Genomic DNA, 23,101 nt, shown 5'->3' on the forward strand with positions numbered 1-23,101 from the left:
GTTCTGTTTTTACTACTTCTACGACTCAAATTGGTTGTAAAAGCATTGTGCACATATGAGTGTGTGTTCATATGTCACACACACACCCACACAAATCATCAACACATGCCCCGTTTCACTCATTTCTCCATTAGTTCTGACTGCAGACAGGCAGAGCTGAGGGACCTACCACACACTCCCTCACCACACATCCCAGCCAACCACAACGCCCGATTAGGAAAACAAACAGCAACAGCAGCATTACCACACTTTTCCAAATCCACTCTGGTGGGATACGAAAGGCTCTCGGAAGCCAAGCTCAACACGGAGCCGTGAACTCACAAACCACAGTGTGAGGGAAGGAGTGAGGGAGAGAAAGAATCAAAACAATGACAGACTTCCAAGGTTTCAAAACCTTTATTAGGTTTTAGAGAAAATGTTAGTTTAAACAAACTAAATGACACTTCAAGGTGGAAAATCTGACTGATATATTAATACAAACCATTGAGGAAAACAATGTATGAGAAAGAGAGAGTGATAAACCATAAGGAGGTGATCTAAGAGGCTAAACATGGTAGGACCCTTCTGGAAGGTCAAAACTACACCTCCCATATTGTACTCAAGCGAGGGGCAGATTCCATGACACGACATAATACCAACATGGCTTTGATGAAAACGAGTTGTAAAAAAAGTATTTTAAAAAAAGGGGATGAACACCATTTTCATAGAAGCATCTGTTGACACTCAGCAAACTATATCCTCAAAAGATCAGTTAAATGCAATACGAATCAACATCATCTGTTGACCAGCGGATACAGGTGCATTTACAGCTGTCAGACTAGCAAGATAAAGTCGGATGATGATAATAAGACAGCCTTCATATTTCAGCCTGTTTTGTTCTCCCAGCTGAGTGTGCTTACAGACTGACTACATGTTCACCAGTGTTGAGCACAATTTGAACTGTCAATTAGAAATTAAAACATTTAAAAACATTTTGAAATAAATAACTTAGACTTTTCAGTTTATTGAGAAGTCATTGAAAATGCCCTTTTTTATTATTGTACATTTTAGTTAACTTCCTGAATTGACTGCCTTCAATTCAAATTGAGCCCACCCTGATGACAGACACATAGGGTGTGGGTAGGGAACATTCAATTACAAATAACAGGGCCATAACACATGGGTGTGTGTGTGTGGTGGTGGGGTCGAGACAGAACACAGACAATAACACGTGGGTTTGTGTGTGGTGGTGGTGGGATCGAGACAGACAATAACACATGGGTTTGTGTGTGTGTGGTGGTGGGATCGAGACAGACAATAACACATGGGTTTGTGTGTGTGTGGTGGTGGGATCGAGACAGAACACAGACAATAACATGGGTTTGTGTGTGTGGTGGAGGGCTCGAGACAGAACACAGACAATAACATGGGTTTGTGTGTGTGGTGGAGGGCTCGAGACAGAACACAGACAATAACACATGGGTTTGTGTGTGGTGGTGGGGTCGAGACAGAACACAGACAATAACATGGGTTTGTGTGTGTGGTGGTGGCTCGAGACAGAACACAGACAATAACATGGGTTTGTGTGTGTGGTGGAGGGCTCGAGACAGAACACAGACAATAACATGGGTTTGTGTGTGTGGTGGGGGCTCGAGACAGAACACAGACAATAACATGGGTTTGTGTGTGTGGTGGAGGGGATCGAGACAGAACACAGACAATAACATGGGTTTGTGTGTGTGGTGGAGGGCTCGAGACAGAACACAGACAATAACACATGGGTGTGTGTGGTGGTGGGGTCGAGACAGACAATAGCACATGGGTGTGTGTGGTGGTGGTGGGGTCGAGACAGAACACAGACGATCAGATGGGGGGGAGTTGTAGTTTGTTTTGGATATGAACTCATCAGTGACTGAGGACTGACAGAAGGACAGATGGACAGATTAGCAGACCATGTTTACCGAACCCAGGCCAAACAGAGCCAGCCAGGACACAAAGGGGAGTGGTGGGTGGATAACGTTTTCCGTTCCTTCTCTTTTACCGGTACCCAGGGCCAGGCTGGGCATAGCCCGAGCCGAAGGGGGGCCGGTTGCGGGCATAGGGGTTGGACGCCCCAGGAGGGGGGGTAACGTTGCTACCGGGGGGAGGAGTGTAGCTGGGACAGGCCTGGTAACCCTGGCCAGACTGGGAGGTGGGGGTAGGCTGTAGTTGGCAGGCTGGTTGGCCTGGGAGGTGTAGTTTTGGGGAGGGAAGGCCCCTGAGGGGTACTGCTGGGGACCTTGGGGTGGAGCGGCCTGCTGTTGGCCTCCCTGAAAGCCGGGGGCTGGGCCTTGGCTGGGGGCGGGGGCCTGGGAGGTGGGGGCAGGGTAGTTCTGGAACTGCTGCTGTTGAGGCTGAGGGGTGCCGGGCTGGGGGGTGCATCCTGCTGAGTGAGAGAGAGTTGGGGGGAGAAGTACAGTACAACTTTTGATTGTAATCGATTTCACATTCATAGCATCATTCCTGTGAAAGTCTGGGCCATTGTTATAAGATCAGCATGACCTTCTTGGACCTTTTCTGAGGGAAAGTGTCACTGTCTTACCAGGGTACTGCATGCCATACTGCTGCTGCGGTGCTGGCTGCTGGGGAGGATATCCACCTGGAGACTGGTACTGCTGGTACATCTGACCTGGAGAAGAGAGATGGAGGACATCAGTATGACAGACACACACACCTGGGTGTCTGGATGGAACCAGACAGGATCGTCTTAATGCAAACAGCCCGAGCACTAAAATAAAACAGGACTGGTTCTTCAAAGCCCTGCACCTAGACACTCTCTATGACACATTACAGTTATCTGAACAGCTCCAAGCTAAACACGCACACACACTTTTATTTGGATAGACGTGTTGGGTCAGAGCGGGTGCCATCTGTCTAAACAGGTCTGACTGTGTCAGTAGACAAGACACTTCCCTCCCAACTTTAATTAGCCATAACCTCACAGGTCTGTCTGTGTGTGTCTCTCTCTTTCTTTTTCAGGTCCATGTCACATTTAAAAGTCTAGACTGGAAAGTCAGCTCAATACCATGGACTGAGGAGTGTGGTTAAGAGTGTCTGAAAATAAAAACTAGAAGTTTATAAACACAAAACGGCACATACACATGCACGTAGTGTGCTCTCACAATGTGGACTGGACCGGACCGCCAAGCTTCAAAGACCAAGACACTGACAGTCAAACTTTTTGCGACAGGCAAGGAATATTCCATTCTTTTACTTTTCGATTCATGTGTATTGTTGTGTATGGTTAGATATTATTGCACTGTTGGAGCTAGGAACACAAGCATTTCGCTACACCCGCAATAACATCTGCTAAATTGATTTGATGGTTGCTTCTGCGCAGGTCAAAGCTGATTAACATGAGGTTGTCTGGCACAGCTGCCTGACCAATGCTTTTATTTTTTGCTAAAGTTCACTGTTTTTTTCATGTGCCAGTTAAAACAAAGCGTTGATTTTCCACTCAGAGGGCCTGTAACAGAGCCCTATGGAACTCATTTGTGAGGGACAAAGGGACTAGACATAATTCTAACAAGTTCTGCAGGGACATTTGTGCTAGGCTATCACTAGGCTGATTAAACACTCACTGAAGTGGTAGTTCACTCCACACACACACAGTGGCTGAAAGATACACACACACACACACACACACACACACACACACACACACAGTGGCTGAAAGATACACAGACAATGCACACACAGGTCCAAACAGCTGGGGCACAAATGTGCCCGAATAAAACTGACCCAAAACCTGCAGGGGACAAACTTTCTCAAAGTCAGAGGAAGATAAATAAAAAAACAAGGGTCTGAGCTGCAGTGGACTGGGGAACTAATTAGACCGTCTACTACAGACAGACAGGGTGACACATGAAGCCATCTTATACACTCCCAGGCCCAGATCATAACCCAGATCCATACTGTAGGTCCGTGTCTGGGTTGAAATGCCATTTGTTTTCTTTCAAATACTTCAGGTACATTAAGTACAAATACATTTTGACCCAAGTCTGGACCAGATGAAAGAACCATGTTTCATTCCTCCACAATTGGTGATCACTCATCTAACATGATTCAAACATTTACAAAAATGTAACTAGGCAAGTCAGTTAAGAGCAAATTCTTATTTACAATGACGGCCTACTGAGGAACAGTGGGTTAACTGCCTTGTTCAGGGGCAGAACGACAGATTTTTACATTGTCAGCTCAGGGATTCGATTCCCAAGCTGACAAGGCCCAACGCTCTAACCACTAGGCTACCATCTTGCCCCAAATTGTGAAAAGTCTATACAATGAAACCAGACATACTGCTCTATAGGACTGCATCTATGAATCAGCTGTAAGCCCACTGTTAACCCCTGTAATGTGAGCACCATGGTGCTTGAGTGAGAATCACAAAGTGTGTGAGTGAATGTGTGTGTGAATATGTGTGTGTGTGCTCGCGAGCATGTAGGTGCTGACTTTCTCTACGTCTTGGTTTCCTGTCTGCTATCCATCATGTGTGTTATGTAATCAGATAGAGGGGTGGATGGAGCTGCCGTCAGGCCTCATTGGCCAGAAGAATTCATCTCTGATCAGTAAATGTAAGTCCCAGAGGACAGAGAAATCACTGCGGCTCTATGGAGAGAGACTGGCTGCCTGCACATCCCTTCAGCTGAACACAAAACAGAGCTGGAAAAATTATCTGGAATGTTATTGCTTCACTGTAGTTCTCAAGCCTATTAGGGATGTTTTCAGAAAGGAAACAAGATAATATGGCTGGTATTACATTTACGTTAGTTATTTAGCAGATGCTCTTATCAGTTAGTGCATTCACCTTAAGATAGCTAGGTGGAACAACCACACACAGTCATAGTAAGTACATTTTCCTCAATAAAGCAGGTATCAGCAAAGTCAGAGCCAGTAAGGGGGGTCAAGTGCGAGTACACAAAAGTCAATTTCTTTGTGTGTGTGGGGGGCTGAGGAGGTTGTGCGAGGGGGGTACTGTGGGATTATTTAAGATACTCCTTGAAGAGGCAGAGTTCCAAATGGTTTTGAAGATGGGCAGGGAGGTTGCTGTCCAAGCTTCAGGGTGAAGCTGTTTCCACCATTGGGGTGCCAGGATGGAGGAGAGCTTGGACTGGGCTGAGCGGGAGCTGCTCTCCCATAGCGGTGAGAGTGCCAAGAGGTGGCAGAACAGAGTGCTCAGTTTGGGGTGTAGGGTTTTAACAGAGCCTGAAGGTAGGCAGTTCTTCTCGCTGCTCCGAAGGCAAGTACCATGGTCTTTTGTGGATGCAAGGTTGAACTGGAAGCCAGTGGAGTGTGCGGAGGAGATGGGTGACATGGGAGAACTTGGGAAGGTTGAACACCAGGTGGGTTGCAGTGTTCTGGATAAGGTGCAGGGGTTTGACAAGCGGGGAGCCCAGCCAACAGCGAGTTGCAGTAGTCCAGATGGGAGATGACAAGCGCCAGCACTGCTTCATGTGTGAGGTAGGGTTGTACTCTATGGATGTTGAGCACATGGACCTGCAGGGGTGAGTTAAAATCAAATAATGTATTTGTCACATGCACCGAATACAACAGGTACAGTGAAATGCTTACTTATAATCCCTTAACCAACAATGCAGTCAAGAAAAAGTGATAACAGTATTCACTAAAATAAATAATGAAAGAGCAACGATAAAAATAACAGTAGTGAGACTATATACAGGGGGTACCGGTAGAGAGTCGTTGTGTGAAGGGCACAGGTTAGTCGAGGTAACGTACATGTAGGTAGAGGTAAAGTGACTATGCATAGATAATAAGCAGAGAGTAGCAGCAGCGTAAAAATGGGGGTGGTTCAATGCAAACAGTCCAGTTTGCCATTTGATTTGCTGTTCAGGAGTCTAATGGCTTGGGGGTAGAAGCTGTTAAAAACCTTTTGGACCTAGACTTTGCACTAGACCAGCATGCTTACACCCCCATCCCCTGTGCCTGCATTGTTTACCACTTGGCCTTAAATTGTATCAATTTGTTTTTCTTGGTCACCCATGCTATTTCAATAAATCATATTTTTCCATTGTTTTCATGATGGCGGAATGATTGAGTATACTTTTTTTTCAAGATAAATATTGGAAAGAGTATCTTCCAGCCTATTGGGTCTCTCACTACACCCCCATATGCCATGTCTTGAAATAAGCAGACAGACGGATTAAAGGTTCACATTGTAATACTTCTGACAGCCAACTTTCAAGCTGGAGAGGTATTCCATCTGATAAAGCATCAAAGACACCGTCTGTGCAGTGGTGGGTGAACAGGTGTGCTAAAACTCAGAGACAAACAAACACAGAACATTCCTCATCTAGGGTTGAACGTCATCTGTACAAAACACCTTCCTAATAGTGAGTTGCACCCCCCCTCCCCTCAGAACAGCCTCAATTTGTCAGGGCATGGACTCTACAAGGTGGCCCATGTCAACTCCAATGATTCCCACAGTTGTGTCAAGTTGGTTAGATGTCCTTTGGGTGGTGGCCCATTCTTGATACACACGGGAAACTGTTGTGTATAAAAATACAGCAGCTTTGCAGCTCTTGACACAAACCGGTGCGCCTGGCACCTACTACCATAACCCGTTCAGAGGAACTTCATTCTTTTGTCTTGCCCAGTCACCCTCTGGATGACAGATACACAATCCATGTCTCAAGGTTTAAAAATCCTTCTTTATTAACCTGTCTCCTCCCCTTCATCTACACTGATTGAAGTGGATTTAACAAGTGACCTCAATAAGAGATCATGGCTTTCATCTGGATTCACCTGGTCAGTCTAAGTCATGGAAAGAGGTGTTCATAATGTTTTGTCCACTCAGTGTAAATGAGACAGCCACTAGAAATCTTCTGCTTATGGATCTTGTTAGCTCCATGTTTACGTATAAACCCAAACCAAATGTTGACAGAGACGAGAGAGTGACTGGTCCATCTACTCCCAAAGTACATGATCTGTGTCCTCGTTGCGTTTCTGAAGAAGTCCTCTGTGCATATTTTCAAGGCACCACACCCTTAATCAACGTGTTCATTCCCAACATGTTGGCAGGAGTGCACTGATCCTTTGAGACTATTCCTGGTCAACGATGATCAGTCTTCAATGTATTGTCTTTGTACAGACCCTATGGACACTCCCGAACTAAGGGAACATTTGGGGTCTCTCTCTCACCAGAGCCTTGGGATAGAGAAAAACGTGTCCCTGCAGCCTGATTCGGCCGTCTGGCCAACAGCTGCAGCCCCAGAGCCTCTCTCCTCCCTGGAAGTCTGGGAGAGAGGGAGGAACGGATGAGCAGAGGGAGGAAAAGATGAGGATTATGAACTCCAGAAGACGACCAGCCAACCACACAGTCAGCGATGTCACCCTGAATCTAGTAACAGCCCGTGACCGTTATATGACCGCACAGTCATTTATGGACAAACTAAAACTAATAACCAACACAAAGTGCAAGGGTCTGGAATATAAAGGGTACGACTGAGTTGAATAAGTAAGATGTACGGAAGAATGACTAACTTTAGACTCTTAGCGGTGTCTTGGCTCTGTTAAACTCAACCCAAACCCCTTGGAGAAGCCTGAACCCTGCCCAAGCCAAAACCACAGAGCTGGTCTGGGGAAGACGGTCAAACCAACACCATGTGGAACCGCACTCTCTTTGTTCCAAGTGCGGTTTAGAGGCCCTGGTATGGCTCCTCTGTGTTCAAGCCACAGCTCAACGAGCCTACCGTGCGTGTGCGTGTACCAGCTGTGGTTTGGATCCTGTGGTGGGGTTTTGTCAGTGAGCTGGTTATGGGTCTTTCTGGGTGAAATCAGAGACGTCTCCAAGGATGGAGGCGGCTACGGAGAGCCAGAAGAGCCAAAAGACGTGACTGCCAATGAAAAAACAACACATCCAAAATAATGAGGTAGCTTAATAATAAGACTGACTCACAACATGTTCCTCTGTCCCCTCCCTTCCTGTGTCTGTCTGTGTCATATACTGAGATGCCAAATACTAGCACACCTCGTTACCTGGTAAGAGAGTTACTTTCGAGCTCTGTTGATTCCAGGTCACCACCATTATGGGAATACCCAGCGGGTTCAAGAGTTGAAGCTGTGTTCATTCCAGATCACCACCATTATGGGAATACCCAGCGGGTTCAAGAGTTGAAGCTGTGTTCATTCCAGATCACCACCATTATGGGAATACCCAGCGGGTTCAAGAGTTGAAGCTGTGTTCATTCCAGATCACCACCATTATGGGAATACCCAGCGGGTTCAAGAGTTGAAGCTGTGTTCATTCCAGATCACCACCATTATGGGAATACCCAGCGGGTTCAAGAGTTGAAGCTGTGTTCATTCCAGATCACCACCATTATGGGAATACCCAGTGGGTTCAAGAGTTGAAACTGTGTTCATTCCAGATCACCACCATTATGGGAATACCCAGCGGGTTCAAGAGTTGAAGCTGTGTTCATTCCAGATCACCACCATTATGGAAATACCCAGCGGGTTCAAGAGGTGAAACTGTGTTCATTCCAGATCACCACCATTATGGGAATACCCAGCGGGACCAAGAGTTGAAGCTCTGTGTTCTTCCTCAATCTACACACAATACCCCACAAATGACCAATCAAAAAACAGATTTTTTGGGAAATGTATAAAGATGATAAAAACTGAAAAATGACATTTACATAAGTATTCAGACCCTTAGTACTTTGTTGAAGCATGTTTGGCAGCGATTACAACCTTGAGTCTTCTTGGGTATGTCGCTACAAGCTCGGCACACCTGTATTTAGGGGATTTTCTCCCCTTCTCTGCAGATGATTTCAAGCTCTGTCAGGTTGGATGGGGAGCGTTGCACAGGTATTTTCAGGTCTCTCTGGAGATGTTAAATCGGGTTCAAGTCAGGGCTCTAGGTGAGCCTCTCAAGGACATTCAGAGACTTGTCCCGAAGCCACTCCTGCGTTGTCTTGGCTGTGTGCTTAGGGTTGTTTGTCCTGTTGGAAGGTGAACCTTTGCCCCAGTCCGAGGTCGAGAGCAGGTATTCATGAAGTATTTCTGTACTTCTTACTAGTCTCCCAGTCCCTGGCGCTGAAAAATATCCCCACAGCATGATGCTGCCACCACCATGATTCACCACAGGGATGGAACCAGGTTTCCTCCAGACATGATGCTTGGCATTCAGGCCAACGAGTTCAATCTTGGTTTAATCAGACCTGAGAATCTTGTTTCTCATGGTCTGAGAGTCTTTACGTACCTTTTGGCAAACTCCAAGCGGGCTGTCATGCATCTTTTACTCAAAGGAAATCTAATTTTATTTGATCACAAGCGCCAAATACATCAGTAGACCTTACTGTGAAATGCTTAGTTACAAGCCCTTAACCAACAAAGCAGTTCAAGAAATAGAGTTAAGAAAATATTTACTAAATAAACTAAAGTAAAAGTGTTTCATCTGTCCAAACTACCATAAAGGCCTAATTGGTGGAGTGCTGCAGAGATGGTTGTCCTTAGAGGAACTCTGGACCCATGTTAGAGTGACCATCGGGTTCTTGGTCACCTCCCTGACAAAGGCCCTTCTCCCCAAATTGCTCAGTTTGGCTGGGCGGCCAGCTCGAGGAAGGGTCTTGCAGAACTCAGCAAAAACCATCCCCTTTTCAGGACCCTGTCTTTCAAAGAATTCGTAAAAATGCAAATAACTTCATAGATCTTCATTGTAAAGGGTTTAAACACTGTTTCCCATGCTTGTTCAATGAACCATAAACAATAAATGAACATGCACCTGTGGAACGGTCGTTAAGACACTAACAGCTTACAGACTGTAGACAATTAAGGTCACAGTTATGAACACTTGGGACACTAAAGAGGCCTTTCTACTGACTCTGAAAAACACCAAAAGAAAGATACCCCGGGTCCCTGCTCATCTGCGTGAATGTGCATTAGGCATGCTGCAAGGAGGCAAGAGTACTGCAGATGTGGTCAGGGCAAAATATTGCAATGTCCGTACTGTGAGACGTCTAAGACAGTGCTACAGGGAGACAGAACGGACAGCTGATCGTCCTCGCAGTGGCAGACCACGTCTAACACCACCTGCACAGGATCGGTACACCTGAACATCACACCTGCGGGGGGACAGGTACAGGATGGCAACAACTGCCCGAGTTACACCAGGAATGCACAAACCCTCCATTAGTGCTCAGACTGTCCGCAATAGGCTGAGAGAGGCTGGACTGAGGGCTTGTAGGCCTGTTGTAAGGCAGGTCTTCACCAGACATCACCGGCAACAATGTCACCTATGGGCACAAACCCACCGTTGCTGGACCAGACAGGACTAGCAAAAAGAGTTTAGTTCCAAACCTCTTCAATTTAAGAATTATGGAGGCCACTGTGTTCTTGGGGTCCTTCAAAGCTGCAGACATTTTTGGTACTGTTCCCCAGATCTCAAATCAAAATCAAATTGTATGTCACATATGCCGAATACAACAGGTGTAGACCTTACCGTGAAATGCTTCCTTACAAGCCCATAACTCCATTTCTCAAACTGCATTGTTGGTTAAGAAAATATTGACTAAATAAAGGAAAGTAAAAATTTAATAAAAACAAAATAGCAATATGGTCGGATTGCCATACCAGGCGGTTATGCAACCGGTCTGGATGCTCTTGATTGTGCATCTGTAGAACTTTTTGAGGATCTGGAGACCCATGCAAAATCTTTTCGGTCTCCTGAGGGGAAAGATGCCCTCTTCGCGACTGTCTTGGTGTGTTTGAACTACGATAAGAATTTGAAACTCTCGACCCGCTCAACTACAGTACCATCAATGAGAATGGGAGCGTGTTTGGCCCTCCATTTCCTGCAGTCAACGATCATCTCCTTTGTCTTGCTCAGGTTGAGTGATAGGTTGTTGTCCTGGCAACACACCAGCCAAGTCTTGGACTTCCTATAGGCTGTCTCATCGTTGTCGGTGATCAGGCCTACTGTTGTGTCATCAGCAAACTTAATGATGGTGTTGCAGTTGAGCCTGGCCACGCAATCATGGGTGAACATGAGGGGCCAAAGCATGCACCCAAGGGGCCCCCGTGTTGAGGATCAGCGTGCAGATGTGTTGTTGCCTACCCTTACCACCTGGGGTGGCCCGTCAGGAAGTCCAGGATTCAGTTGCAAAGGGAGATGTTTAGTGCCAGGGTCCTTAGCTTAGTGATGAGCTTTGTCGTCACTATGGTGTTGAACACTGAGCTGTAGTAAATGAACAGCATTCTTCCATAGGTGTTCCTTTTGTCCAGGTGGGAAAGGAAAGCGTGGAGTGTGATTGAGATTGCGTCATCTGTGGATCTGATGGGGCAGTATGCAAATTGGAGTAGGTCTAGGGTTTTGGGGATGATGGTGTTGACGTGAGCCATGAACAGTATTTCAAAGAACTTCATGGCTATCGAAGTGAGTGCTACGGGCGGTACTCAATTAGGCAGTTTACCTTCACCTTGGGCACATGGGGTATGGTGGTGTACTTGAAGCATGTAAGTATTACAGATTCAGCCAGGGACAGGTTGAAAATGGTCAGTGAAGACACTTGCCAGTTGATCAGCGCATGATTGGAGTACACGTGCTGGTAATCCGTCTGGCCCCGCGGCCTTGTGAATGTTGACCTGTTTAAAAGGTCTTGCTCACATAGGTTATCGAGAGCGTGATCACACAGTCGTCCGGAACAGCTGGTGCCCTCATGCATGCTTCAGTGTTGCATGCCTCGAAGCGAGCATAAAAGGCATTTAGCTCGTCTGGTAGGCTTGCGTCACTGGGCAGCTTGTGGCTGGGTTTCCATTTGTAGTCTGTAATAGTTTGCAAGACCTGCCACAGCCAACAAGCGTCAGAACCGGTGTAGTAGGATTCCATATTAGTCCTGTACTGATGCTTTGCCTGTTTGATAGTTCGTCCAAGGGCATAGCAGGATTTCTTAGAAGCGTCCGGATTAGTGTCCCACTCCTTGAAAGCGGCCGCTCTAGCCGTTTAGCTCAGTGCAGATGTTGCCTGTAATCAATGGCTTCTGATTGGGATATGTAGGTAAAATCACTGTGGGGACGAAGACATCAAGGAACGTATTGATGGAGCAGGTGACTGAGGTGGCATACTCCAATGCCATTGGATGAATCCCGGAACATATTCCAGTCTGTGCTAGCAAAACTGCCCTGTAGCGTAGCATCCGCGTCATCTGACCTCTCCCATATTGAGCGAGTCACTGGAACTTCCTGCTTTAGTTTTGCTTGTAAGCAGTTGTCAGGAGGATAGAGTTATAGTCAGATTTACCAAATGGAGGGCGAGGGAGAGCTTTGTATGCCTCTGTGTGTGGAGTAAAGCTGGTCTAGAGTTATTTTTCCTCTGGTTGCACATTAAAGTCCCCGGACACTAGGAGCACCGCTTCTGGGTGAGCATTTTCTTGTTTGCTTATGGCCTTATACAACTCATTGAGTGCGGTCTTAATGCCAGCATTGGGTTGTGGTACCTAGAGATACCTAGAGACCTTTTTAATATTAGACTGCGCACCAGCTGTTACTGAAAAACACACACCTCCACCCCTCGTCTTACCAGACGTAACTGTTCTGTCCTGCCGATGCACGGAAAACCCAGCCAACTGTATATTATCCTTGTTGTTCCACCACGACTGTGAAACACAAGATATTACAGTTGTCAGGATAGTCTCGAGCAGAGATCATCCAGTTATTTTCCAGTGATTGCATGTTGGCCAATAGAAGGGACGGTTGAGGAGGGTTACTCACTTGCCCCCGATCTCCAGCCTCCTTTAATTCGGTCTTTTCTTCATGCGAATATGACAGGGATTTGGGCCTGGTCTCCGAGTAGCAGTATATCCTTCACATCAGACACATTAAAGAGAAAATCTTCGTCCAACTCTAGGTGAGTAAACACTGTTCTGATGTCTAGAAGCTGTTTTCAGTCATAAGAGACAGTAGCAGCAACATTATGTACTGTTACAAACAATGTGAAAAAAAAGCAACGCTGGTTAGGAGCCCGTGAAACGGCAGCCGTCCTCCACCGGCGCCATTCTGTCACATGTGCCTCGACACAATCCTGTCTCGGAGCTCTACGGACAATTCCTTCGAACTCATGGCTCGGTTTTTGCTCTGACATACAGTGTCAACTGTGGGAACTTATATAGACAGGTGTGTGCCTTTCCAAATCATGTCCAAACAATTTAAATTTACTACTGGTGGAATCCAATCATGTTGTAGAAACATCTCAAAGATGATCAATGTAAACAGAATTCATCTGAGCTCAATTTCAAGTCTCAAAGCAAAGGGTTTGAATACGTATAATTAATCAATAAAATATTTTTTAGGAATTTGCAAACATAAAAAAAATCTGTTTTTGTTTTGTCATTATGGGGTAGTGTGTGTAGATGAGGGGAAAAAATGTATTTAATCTATTTTAGAATAAGGCTGTAATGTAACATGTGGGAAAGGTTATGGTCTGAATACTTCCTGAATGCTCTGTATGTTACAGATACATCAGCATGTAGATATGCAGAGTAACAATACTGTACTGAAAACAGGACTGGGGAACTGGCCAATCCAAGTTTAATATTTAGCCATCCCAGACTAAAATGGAGGCATTAATAAATACCCTACTAAAATGGCAGTTGTGATTTACAATAGATTTAATGTCCAACAGCATGACACAAACAATTAAGCAGGACAACCAATTCCCCCCATTTGTGGTTGACGACAAGTCTGAGCAGTGAAAATCATCTGGATGAAGCCATTGCGACACAATCATACTGTTCTAAATGTCTGTAGAGGACAAAGTGGAAATAAGAGCAGAAAAACAACATGCCATTGGCAGTGCAGGGGACTGGAACATAGTTCTGTGATGGGCCCTTTTGCTCAAGTAGTGTTGTCCCAGGCCCTAATGCTGCCACGCCAGAGAGGTGTACCACAACACATCAACTGGATTAAGGCTGCCCTGAGGCACAGGCCTGAGATCAGTTTAAAGCACAAACTGACCTCTGGTAACTGTCATGGGGTGAACTCGCTCTACCGTCTTGACAAGACAACAGTTTTTTAGGGATCCCAGTTAACCCCAGATATTTGGAGGTGCTAAACCACCCAATGGCTACAATGGCCCACACTGATAACCTCCCTCCCCACATTTTCCTACATATATTCATTCATGCAGAGATATGGTGGTAATGGTTACTGTGTGCGTGTTCCTAACCGTCGAGGGATGCTGGGGGTCCCTGCTGCATCCCTGCGTAGGGGGCCTGTGGCTGGGGGGCGGCGGACGAGGATGATGCAATGCTGTCTGGAGTATCTGACCGCTCCACAGACGAAACACCCGGGGGGGCTAGAGAGAGGGAGAGAAAGAGGGAGAGAGAGAGAAAGAGAGAGGATGATGAGATTACAGAGCATGAGCAGAGAGAGACAGAAATATATAAAACATATAGAGTTGGATAAATGTAGATAAACTTTGATTTTTTCCCCCACAAGGACATACAGGACACTATCCTCTATGGGACACTATCCTCTATGGGACACTATCCTCTATGGGACACTATCCTCAAAACATGATTTGACAAAATGACCTGAATGGATACTAACTGCCAAGGACAGTTGACAAAAACATAGAGCAAACAAAAACCTGCAGAAGAAACACAGCGGAAACCTGGAAATAGCATCCAACACAAAACTGAGTGAACATTACTCAGTCTGAACCTACTTTTGGAGCCAAAAAGTAAAATATATTTAATAAGCTTTATATAACAAAATGAACTAAGGCTAATTAGCTGCTAGGACAGAACTGACCTGACCCGGCTGCAACTTTAATTAGCACTGAAGTGATGTGTGTGAAAACTCTTGAGCCTTAACAATGGCAGCAGTTTCATAGCCTCCCCCACCCAAATGCAGAGGCCATTGAAGCCCCCTGGTGTATCCCTATGCAGATGTCATCAAAGTACAGTACCCCATGGATATTTAAAATAAAACTGCACAGAATAACTACAAAAATAAACTCCTCAAGGACAATCCAGACACACTATTTGCTGACTGCTGCAAAGAGGGAAACATAAGCAACTTAATTTTCCGCACAGACCATCCCCTGGCATGACACCGTGCTATAAGAGCACACTACCCCTATGTCAAGAGAGAGGGTATTGGCCCAGGCTAGACACTCAGAATACTAGAGGAAATGTAATCAACTCGTCAACATGTACCCGTCTGGGCATCCTCATGCACTTTCAGAAGGACCTTTATGGGATCAGAGCGAGAGAGCACAGAAGGAAAATCTCTCTGTGACGACCCCCGACCCTGAGTGAGTCTGATCACCACTTCAAACTGTCCTGCAGACGAGGATAGTCCCCCCCGAACATACCCAGGTCCCACAACTACACTGCTCCTCCATCATTGAGAGGGATTCATGTCTCATGGCACAGCTAACAGCAGTGAAGGAGGAGAGAGAGAAACACATGGGACAGCTAAGAGTAGTGAAAGAGGAGAGTGAGAGAAACACATGGGACAGCTAAGAGTAGTGAAGGAGGAGAGTGAGAGAAACACATGGGACAGCTAAGAGTAGTGAAGGAGGAGAGTGAGAGAAACACATGGGACAGCTAACAGCAGTGAAGGAGGAGAGAGAGAGGAACACACGGCACAGCTAACAGTAGTGAAGGAGAAGAGTGAGAGAAACACATGGGACAGCTAACAGTAGTGAAGGAGGGGAGAGAGAAACACATGGGACAGCTAAGAGCAGTGAAGGAGGAGAGCGAGAGAAACACATGGGACAGCTAACAGTAGTGAAGGAGGGGAGAGAGAGAAACACATGGGACAGCTAAGAGTAGTGAAGGAGGAGAGTGAGAGAAACACATGGGACAGCTAAGAGTAGTGAAGGAGGAGAGTGAGAGAAACACATGGGACAGCTAACAGCAGTGAAGGAGGAGAGTGAGAGAAACACATGGGACAGCTAACAGCAGTGAAGGAGGAGAGAGAGAGGAACACACGGCACAGCTAACAGTAGTGAAGGAGAAGAGTGAGAGAAACACATGGGACAGCTAACAGTAGTGAAGGAGAAGAGTGAGAGAAACACATGGGACAGCTAAGAGTAGTGAAGGAGGAGAGTGAGAGAAACACATGGGACAGCTAACAGCAGTGAAGGAGGGGAGAGAGAGAGAAACACACGGCACAGCTAACAGCAGTGAAGGAGGAGAGAGAGAAACATGGGACAGCTAAGAGTAGTGAAGGAGGAGAGAGAGAAACACATGGGACAGCTAACAGTAGTGAAGGAGGGGAGAGAGAAACACATGGGACAGCTAACAGCAGTGAAGGAGGGAGAGAGAGAAACACATGGGACAGCTAACAGCAGTGAAGGAAGGAGAAACACACGGCACAGCTAACAGCAGTGAAGGAGAGAGAGAGAAACACATGGGACAGCTAACAGTAGTGAAGGAGGGGAGAGAGAGAAACACATGGGACAGCTAACAGCAGTGAAGGAGGAGAGAGAGAGAAACATGGGACAGCTAACAGTAGTGAAGGAGGGGGAGAGAAACACATGGGACAGCTAACAGTAGTGAAGGAGGAGAGAGAGAAACACATGGGACAGCTAACAGTAGTGAAGGAGGGAGAGAGAGAGAAACACACGGCACAGCTAACAGCAGTGAAGGAGGAGAGAGAGAGAAACATGGGACAGCTAACAGTAGTGAAGGAGGGGAGAGAGAAACATGGGACAGCTAACAGTAGTGAAGGAGGGGAGAGAGAGAAACACACGGCACAGCTAACAGTAGTGAAGGAGGGGAGAGAGAGAGAAACACACGGCACAGCTAACCGTAGTGAAGGAGGAGAGAGAGAAACACACGGCACAGCTAACAGCAGTGAAGGAGGAGAGAGAGAAACACACGGCACAGCTAACAGTAGTGAAGGAGGAGAGAGAGAAACACACGGCACAGCTAACAGTAGTGAAGGAGGAGAGAGAGAGAAACACATGGGACAGCTAACAGTAGTGAAGGAGGAGAGAGAGAGAAACACACGGCACAGCTAACAGTAGTGAAGGAGGAGAGAGAGAGAAACACACGGCACAGCTAACAGTACTGCACAAGGAGGTGAGAATGCTGAGGTGTGACAGAGAGCCCATCTCAGACCGGGACCACAACAGGACAGACAACCCAACAAACAGTTCCCGTCAGCTCCCCCATTAGCTCCCCTGACAGCCCCCACACATCCACTGAGGGCACAAAAGCCAGAAATTGTGTTCCTCATTGACTCAACTGGCAAATCAATTCAAGAGAATAAACTTTTCCCCCAACGTACAAGTGGTTATCTCCACCCTGCTACCACGAAAATACTTCCACCCAGCCACCATAGAACAGGTGAATGACAGCATTTCCCAGGACTTTGCCTCAAAACCTAATGTCTACCTGGCCCACCAACCTGGACTTTAACAGCCTTTACGACCAGGTCCACCTGTACAAGGCAGCCATCCCAACTTCTGCCAGGACCCAGAAGGACGTCACCCTGAACCGCAGCACCTCACACAGGAGCAACAGAGCAGTGGACACCCCGTCCAGACCAACGAGACACCTGCACCGAGAGAACCCACACCAAGAGGACCTACACCCAGACCACAGCGTCACCAGCCACACCCCAACCAGCTGAGACCAACCCAAACAAACCCTGGCCACACCCTATATAGGTCCCCCCAGATCAGACCTATGCCCCTTCTGCCCCCCGCCCCGCAGCAGACCTCAACATGAGAGCCGCACATATGCCCAGGCCACGAGCAGAGCAACAGGCCCAACCACCACTAATTTTGGGCTCCAGAGTGGGCAGCGGTCTAAGGCACTGCATCTCAGTGTTAGAGGCGTCACTAGAGACCCTGGTTCGACTCCAGGCTGTATCACAACCGGCCGTGATTGACCCAGCGTCGTCCGGGTTAGTGTTTGGCCGGGGTAAGCCGTCATTGTAAATAAGAATTTGTTCTGAACTGACTTGCCTAGTTAAGTAAAATACCAAAATTGTGCACCCCCCAATCCCCATCCTGCGACAAAGGGGGTATGTATCAGACGCTCAACAGAGACAGAGAGAGAGAAAAGTGAGAAATCAAACAGGGTGGGGAGTGAGGGCAAGGTCAGTCAGAAGACTGCATAAAAAAATACAAACATAAAGTAATAGCAATGATGGGCGGCCTTACCTGGGACATGGTTCTCACTCAGGCCAAAGGCGGAGATGACGTTCTTGCTGACTTCGTCCTGCTTATTCAGGGGGTCGAAGGCCGACATGCTGGCCGCACTGACTGGGACCGGGGCCTGCTTCACCGCTGACACCACCCTACCCTCACACACATCCACCGAGTCTGGAGGAGAGAGGAAGTGGATGGGAGGGGATGCATGTCAACACATCAATATACACACATTCACAAACAATACATTGTCAAATATGCAAATAAGCAGAGCATTCCATTATCTTTTATCATTGAAACATCAACTCATTACCCCGGATTAGCGGCATAAACATGCCAAAGGAAACACCTCGTAAAAACATTTTTTACACTTCTCTCCTTGGAAAAACAAATCCACCTGTTGCTGTCCACCACAAGTCAGCTAGCGAACAACATTGATGCAAAGCATGCTGTGAAAACGCCCCTGGCGTTAAACATAGCGCAGGTGTGGAACGTGATTGGTCCACTGGATTAGAAGCAATGGATGGTTTAGGAAAGAGGACCACCCTTTTCAGGGCTAAATAGTGAAGTTATAGAGAGGGTTTAGGAAGTAATAAAACCAACCAGCCTGTATCTGTGTGTACACTTCATAAAGTTATACAACAAATATGCACATCAGTAGATAATTACATTATTTAAAAACACACTTCACACTTGCAAAGACAGAGGTAGGTGTGTGTGTGTGTGTGTGTGTGTGCGCGCACGTACCCCTGTCTGGTGCGGAGGCAGCCAGGCCAGGTTCTGAGGGGGGCTCCAGACATTCCAAGAGACCGTTGATTTTGTTCCTGAGCTCAATGAGCTCCTTACGCAGGTACTTTACCTGACAGGACTCCAGAGGTCTCGGCTGACCATTCACTGTGGGGGGAGAGAAGAGAAAGATGTTACCACATTAGAGATACATAGACTGAACAAAAATAAACGCAACATGTAAAGCATGAGCTGAAATAAAAGATCAGTGAAATTTAACATTTGCACAAAACGCTTATTTCTCATAAATTTGGTGCACAAATTTCTCCTTTGCCAAGATAATCCATCCACCTGACAGGTGTGGCATGTGAAGAAGCTGAATAAAGAGCATGATCATTACACAGGTGCACGTTGCGTTGGGGACACTAAGATGTGTAGTTTTGTCAAACAACACAATACCACAGTTGTCTCAAGTTAAGGAAGTGTGCAATTGGCATGCTGACTGCAGGATTGTCTAACAGTAGTTGCCAGAGAATTGAATGTTAATTTCTCTACCATAAACCAACCTCCATGTTGTGTAGAGCAGGTATTCCCAAACTGGGGTAAGCCTAATGCCGTAGGGGGTACGCCAAATAAAAATGTGATCCACAATTTAAAAAAATATATACATACTCTACCATTCACAAGTTTGGGGTCACTTAGAAATGTCCTTGTTTTTGAAAGAAAAGCACATTTTTTGCCAATTAAAATAACATCAAATTGATCAGAGATGCAGTATAGACATTGTTAATGTTGTAAATGACTATTGTAGCTGGAAATGTCCGATTTTCATAGAATATCTACATAGGTGTACAGAGGCCCATTATCAGCAACCATCACTCCTGTGTTCCAATGGCACGTTGTGCTAGCTAATCCAAGTTTATCATTTTAAGGGACAAGTACATTAGTGTCTACTTTGAGAAACAGATGCCTCAAGTCCTCAACTGGCAGCTTCATTAAATAGTACCCGCAAAACACCAGTCTCAACATCAACAGTGAAGAGGCGACTCCAGGATGCTGGCCTTCTCGTTGCAACTCTGCCTAGAGGGCCAGCATCCCAGGGGTCACCTCTTCGCTGTTGATGTTGAGACTGGTGTTTTGCAGGTACTTCATTTCTGGCCATTTTGAGCCTGTAATTGAACCTAAAAATGCTGATGCTCCAGATACTCAATTAGAGTAAAGGAGGCCAGTTATACTGCTTCTTCAAATCAGCACAACAGTTTTCAGCTGTGCCAACATAATTTGCAAAAGGGTTTTCTAATGAGCTTTTTAAAAAGATCAACTTGGATTAGCCATCATTTATATTTACATTTTTTATAAATCTACTGTTTCTAGCTACAATAGTCATTTACAACATTAACAATGTCTACACTGTACTTCTGACAATTTGATGTCATTTTAATGGACTTTTTTTGTGTGTTATTCCTTCAAAAACAAGGAAATTCCTAAGTGACCACAAACCTTTGAACGGTAGTGTAGGTAGAGTTAAAGTGACTATGCATCGATAAACAGAGTAGCAGCAGTGTAAAAGAGAGTGGGGGGGATAATCCAAATAGTCTGGGTAGCCATTTGATTAGCTGTTCAGGAGTCTTATGGTTTGGGGGTAGAAGCTGTTAATCCTTTTGGACCTAGACGTGGCACTCCGGTACCGCTTGCTGTGATGTAGCAGAGAGAATAGCCTATGACTAGGGTGGCTGGAGCCTCCGACACCGCCTGGTAAGGAGGTCCTGGATGGCAGGAAGCCCAGTTATGTACTGGGACGTATGCACTACCCTCTGTAGTACTTTGCGGTTGGAGGCCAAGCAGTTTCCATTCCAGGCAGTGATGCAACCAGTGTCATGACGTTGGCCTCTTTGGGTATAGCAACCCCATCCCCCTCTCGCTGCCTCCCCCCTTGCCTCCAACTAGGCTGCTGTGGTCAGAGGTCGTAAATTCCTGAGAAGATCCTGCCACATGGCCACATAGTAGAGAGAGGGTAAACTTTCATAGAGGACAAAGGAAATCCTTCCACCTCACAGAACTTGAGGTACGAACAAATTCCATGTTCCGGAGAAAGTGTAAAAGAACTGTGAAGAATCCAGCTACGAACTGGTCCGTTTGTCACAACTTGGTGAGGCTCATGGGAGACGGTGTGGCCAAATTACCATAACGCTGTTTATATAATAGCCTCACATATGATGTTTACATCTAATTGTTGTATAAGATGAATGAGTGAGTATGATACTGTTTGTATAATATGATTGTGGACTGTTGAATGAAGAAAAATACAATTCCCTTTTGATTTGAACTAAATCAGAGGACCGCCCCTAAGCCCAGTTAGGGTCAGGCCTCCTGGGACAGCCCCTATTCTGCAATTCTGAATAAAACCCAACTAAGAAATTATCAGCAGACTGAGCTTACCTCAATTATGAGATGGCTAAAGGTTGCAGACCATGATTCTCTCAATCAAGGGAGGACAAAAAGGTTGCAGACCATTGCTGAATCTTTTAACCATAACACGTGGTTAGACTCTTAGACTATCGAAACCGACAGAATGGGAACAAGTCTTTGATATTAATTACTAGTCTGCAGCTAGGAATTCGATATCATTGAACGCGAAGAACGACAACCGCCGAAACATCCATCTATAACGAATGTCACTCTGAACTATCCCCTCTAACCACAATCGAGAGAGAGAGAGGGAGAGAGACGGACAATTCCACAAAAGAAGTGAACTTTTCACCAGTGATCAAGACACACTGAGCGTAAATATATATATTGATTTGCAATTGTTCCCGAATGAGTGAGCGTTCATGTGTAAAGGAATAGCATTTCAATTGTTATAATTATTAACTCTGTAGTGACTTTTTAGTCGACCACCACTTCCTTTTTGTCTAACAAGCCGCAATGCCGGTTTAGCCCACTAGGGCACATTCTCCTATCATTTCATTTACCTTGTTTGTTTATGCATTTCTGTGAATTACTTAGTTAGTAATAAATAAATGATTTAAGACAATTGATGTATGGTGACTCAGTGAAGACTGGGTTCGTGCAGATAACCAACAATTTACGACGTTTGGAATGAGACTAACGTGAGGTAAAATAAACAATTAATTAATTCGAAGACTAATTGATCAGATAAAATACCTGAAAAGTTATTTTAGGAAATTATAACTTTGTAATCTGAATATTTTTCCATGGTGCCCCGACTCCCTAGTTAATTAGTTACGCATTTAATCAGTTGATCGCGTAATAACTAATTAAAACTATAAGTCTTCAGTTAATGATAGTAAAGACACGACATCAGGAGGCTCTCGATGGTGCAGCTGTAGAACTGAGGATCAAAGGCAAATCTTTTCAGCCTCCTGAGGGGGAATATGCTTTGTTGTGCCCTCTTCACGACCGTCTTGGTGTGCTTGGACAATGTTAGTTTGTTGGTGATGTGGACACCGAGGAACTTGAAGCTCAACCTGCTCCACTACAGCCCCGTCGATGAGAATGGGGGAGTGCTCAGCCCTCATTTTCCTGTAGTCCACAATCATCCCCTTTGTCTTGATCAAGTTGAGGGAGAGGTTGTTGTCCTGGCACCACACGGTCAGGTCTCTGACCTCCTCCCTATCGGTTCTCTCATCTTTTGTTCCCTCCGCAAGGCAATCAAACAAGCAAAGCGTCAGTATAGAGACAAAGTAGAGTCGCAATTCAACGGCTCAGACACAAGAGGTATGTGGCAGGGTCTACAGTCAATCACGGATTACAAAAAGAAAACCAGCCCCGTCGCAGACCAGGATGTCTTACTCCCAGACAGACTAATTAACTTTTTTGCACGCTTTGAGGACAATACAGTGCCACTGACACGGCTCGCTACCAAAACCTGTGGACTCCCCTTCACTGCAGCCGACGTGAGTAAAACATTTAAACGTGTTAACCCTCGCAAGGCTGCAGGCCCAGACGGCAACCCCAGCCGCATCCTCAGAGCATGCGCAGACCAGCTGGCTGGTGTGTTTACGGACATATTCAATCAATCCTTATCCCAGTCTGCTGTTCCCACATGCTTCAAGAGGGCCACCATTGTTCCTGTTCCCAAGAAAGCTAAGGTAACTGAGCTAAACGACTACCCTCCCGTAGCACTCAGTTCCATCATCATGAAGTGCTTTGAGAGACTAGTCAAGGACCATATCACCTCCACCCTACCTGACACCCTAGACCCACTAC

General features: G+C 46.0%; 1 pseudogene; it reads right to left on the bottom strand.

The window, feature by feature from the left end:
• Positions 1 to 1,873: 1,873 nt before the first annotated feature.
• The window catches only part of LOC112247085, a 29,245-nt pseudogene continuing 8,017 nt past the window's right edge, over positions 1,874 to 23,101 (bottom strand).

This window comes from Oncorhynchus tshawytscha, linkage group LG03, assembly GCF_018296145.1.
Source record: "Oncorhynchus tshawytscha isolate Ot180627B linkage group LG03, Otsh_v2.0, whole genome shotgun sequence".
NCBI lineage: Eukaryota > Metazoa > Chordata > Actinopteri > Salmoniformes > Salmonidae > Oncorhynchus > Oncorhynchus tshawytscha.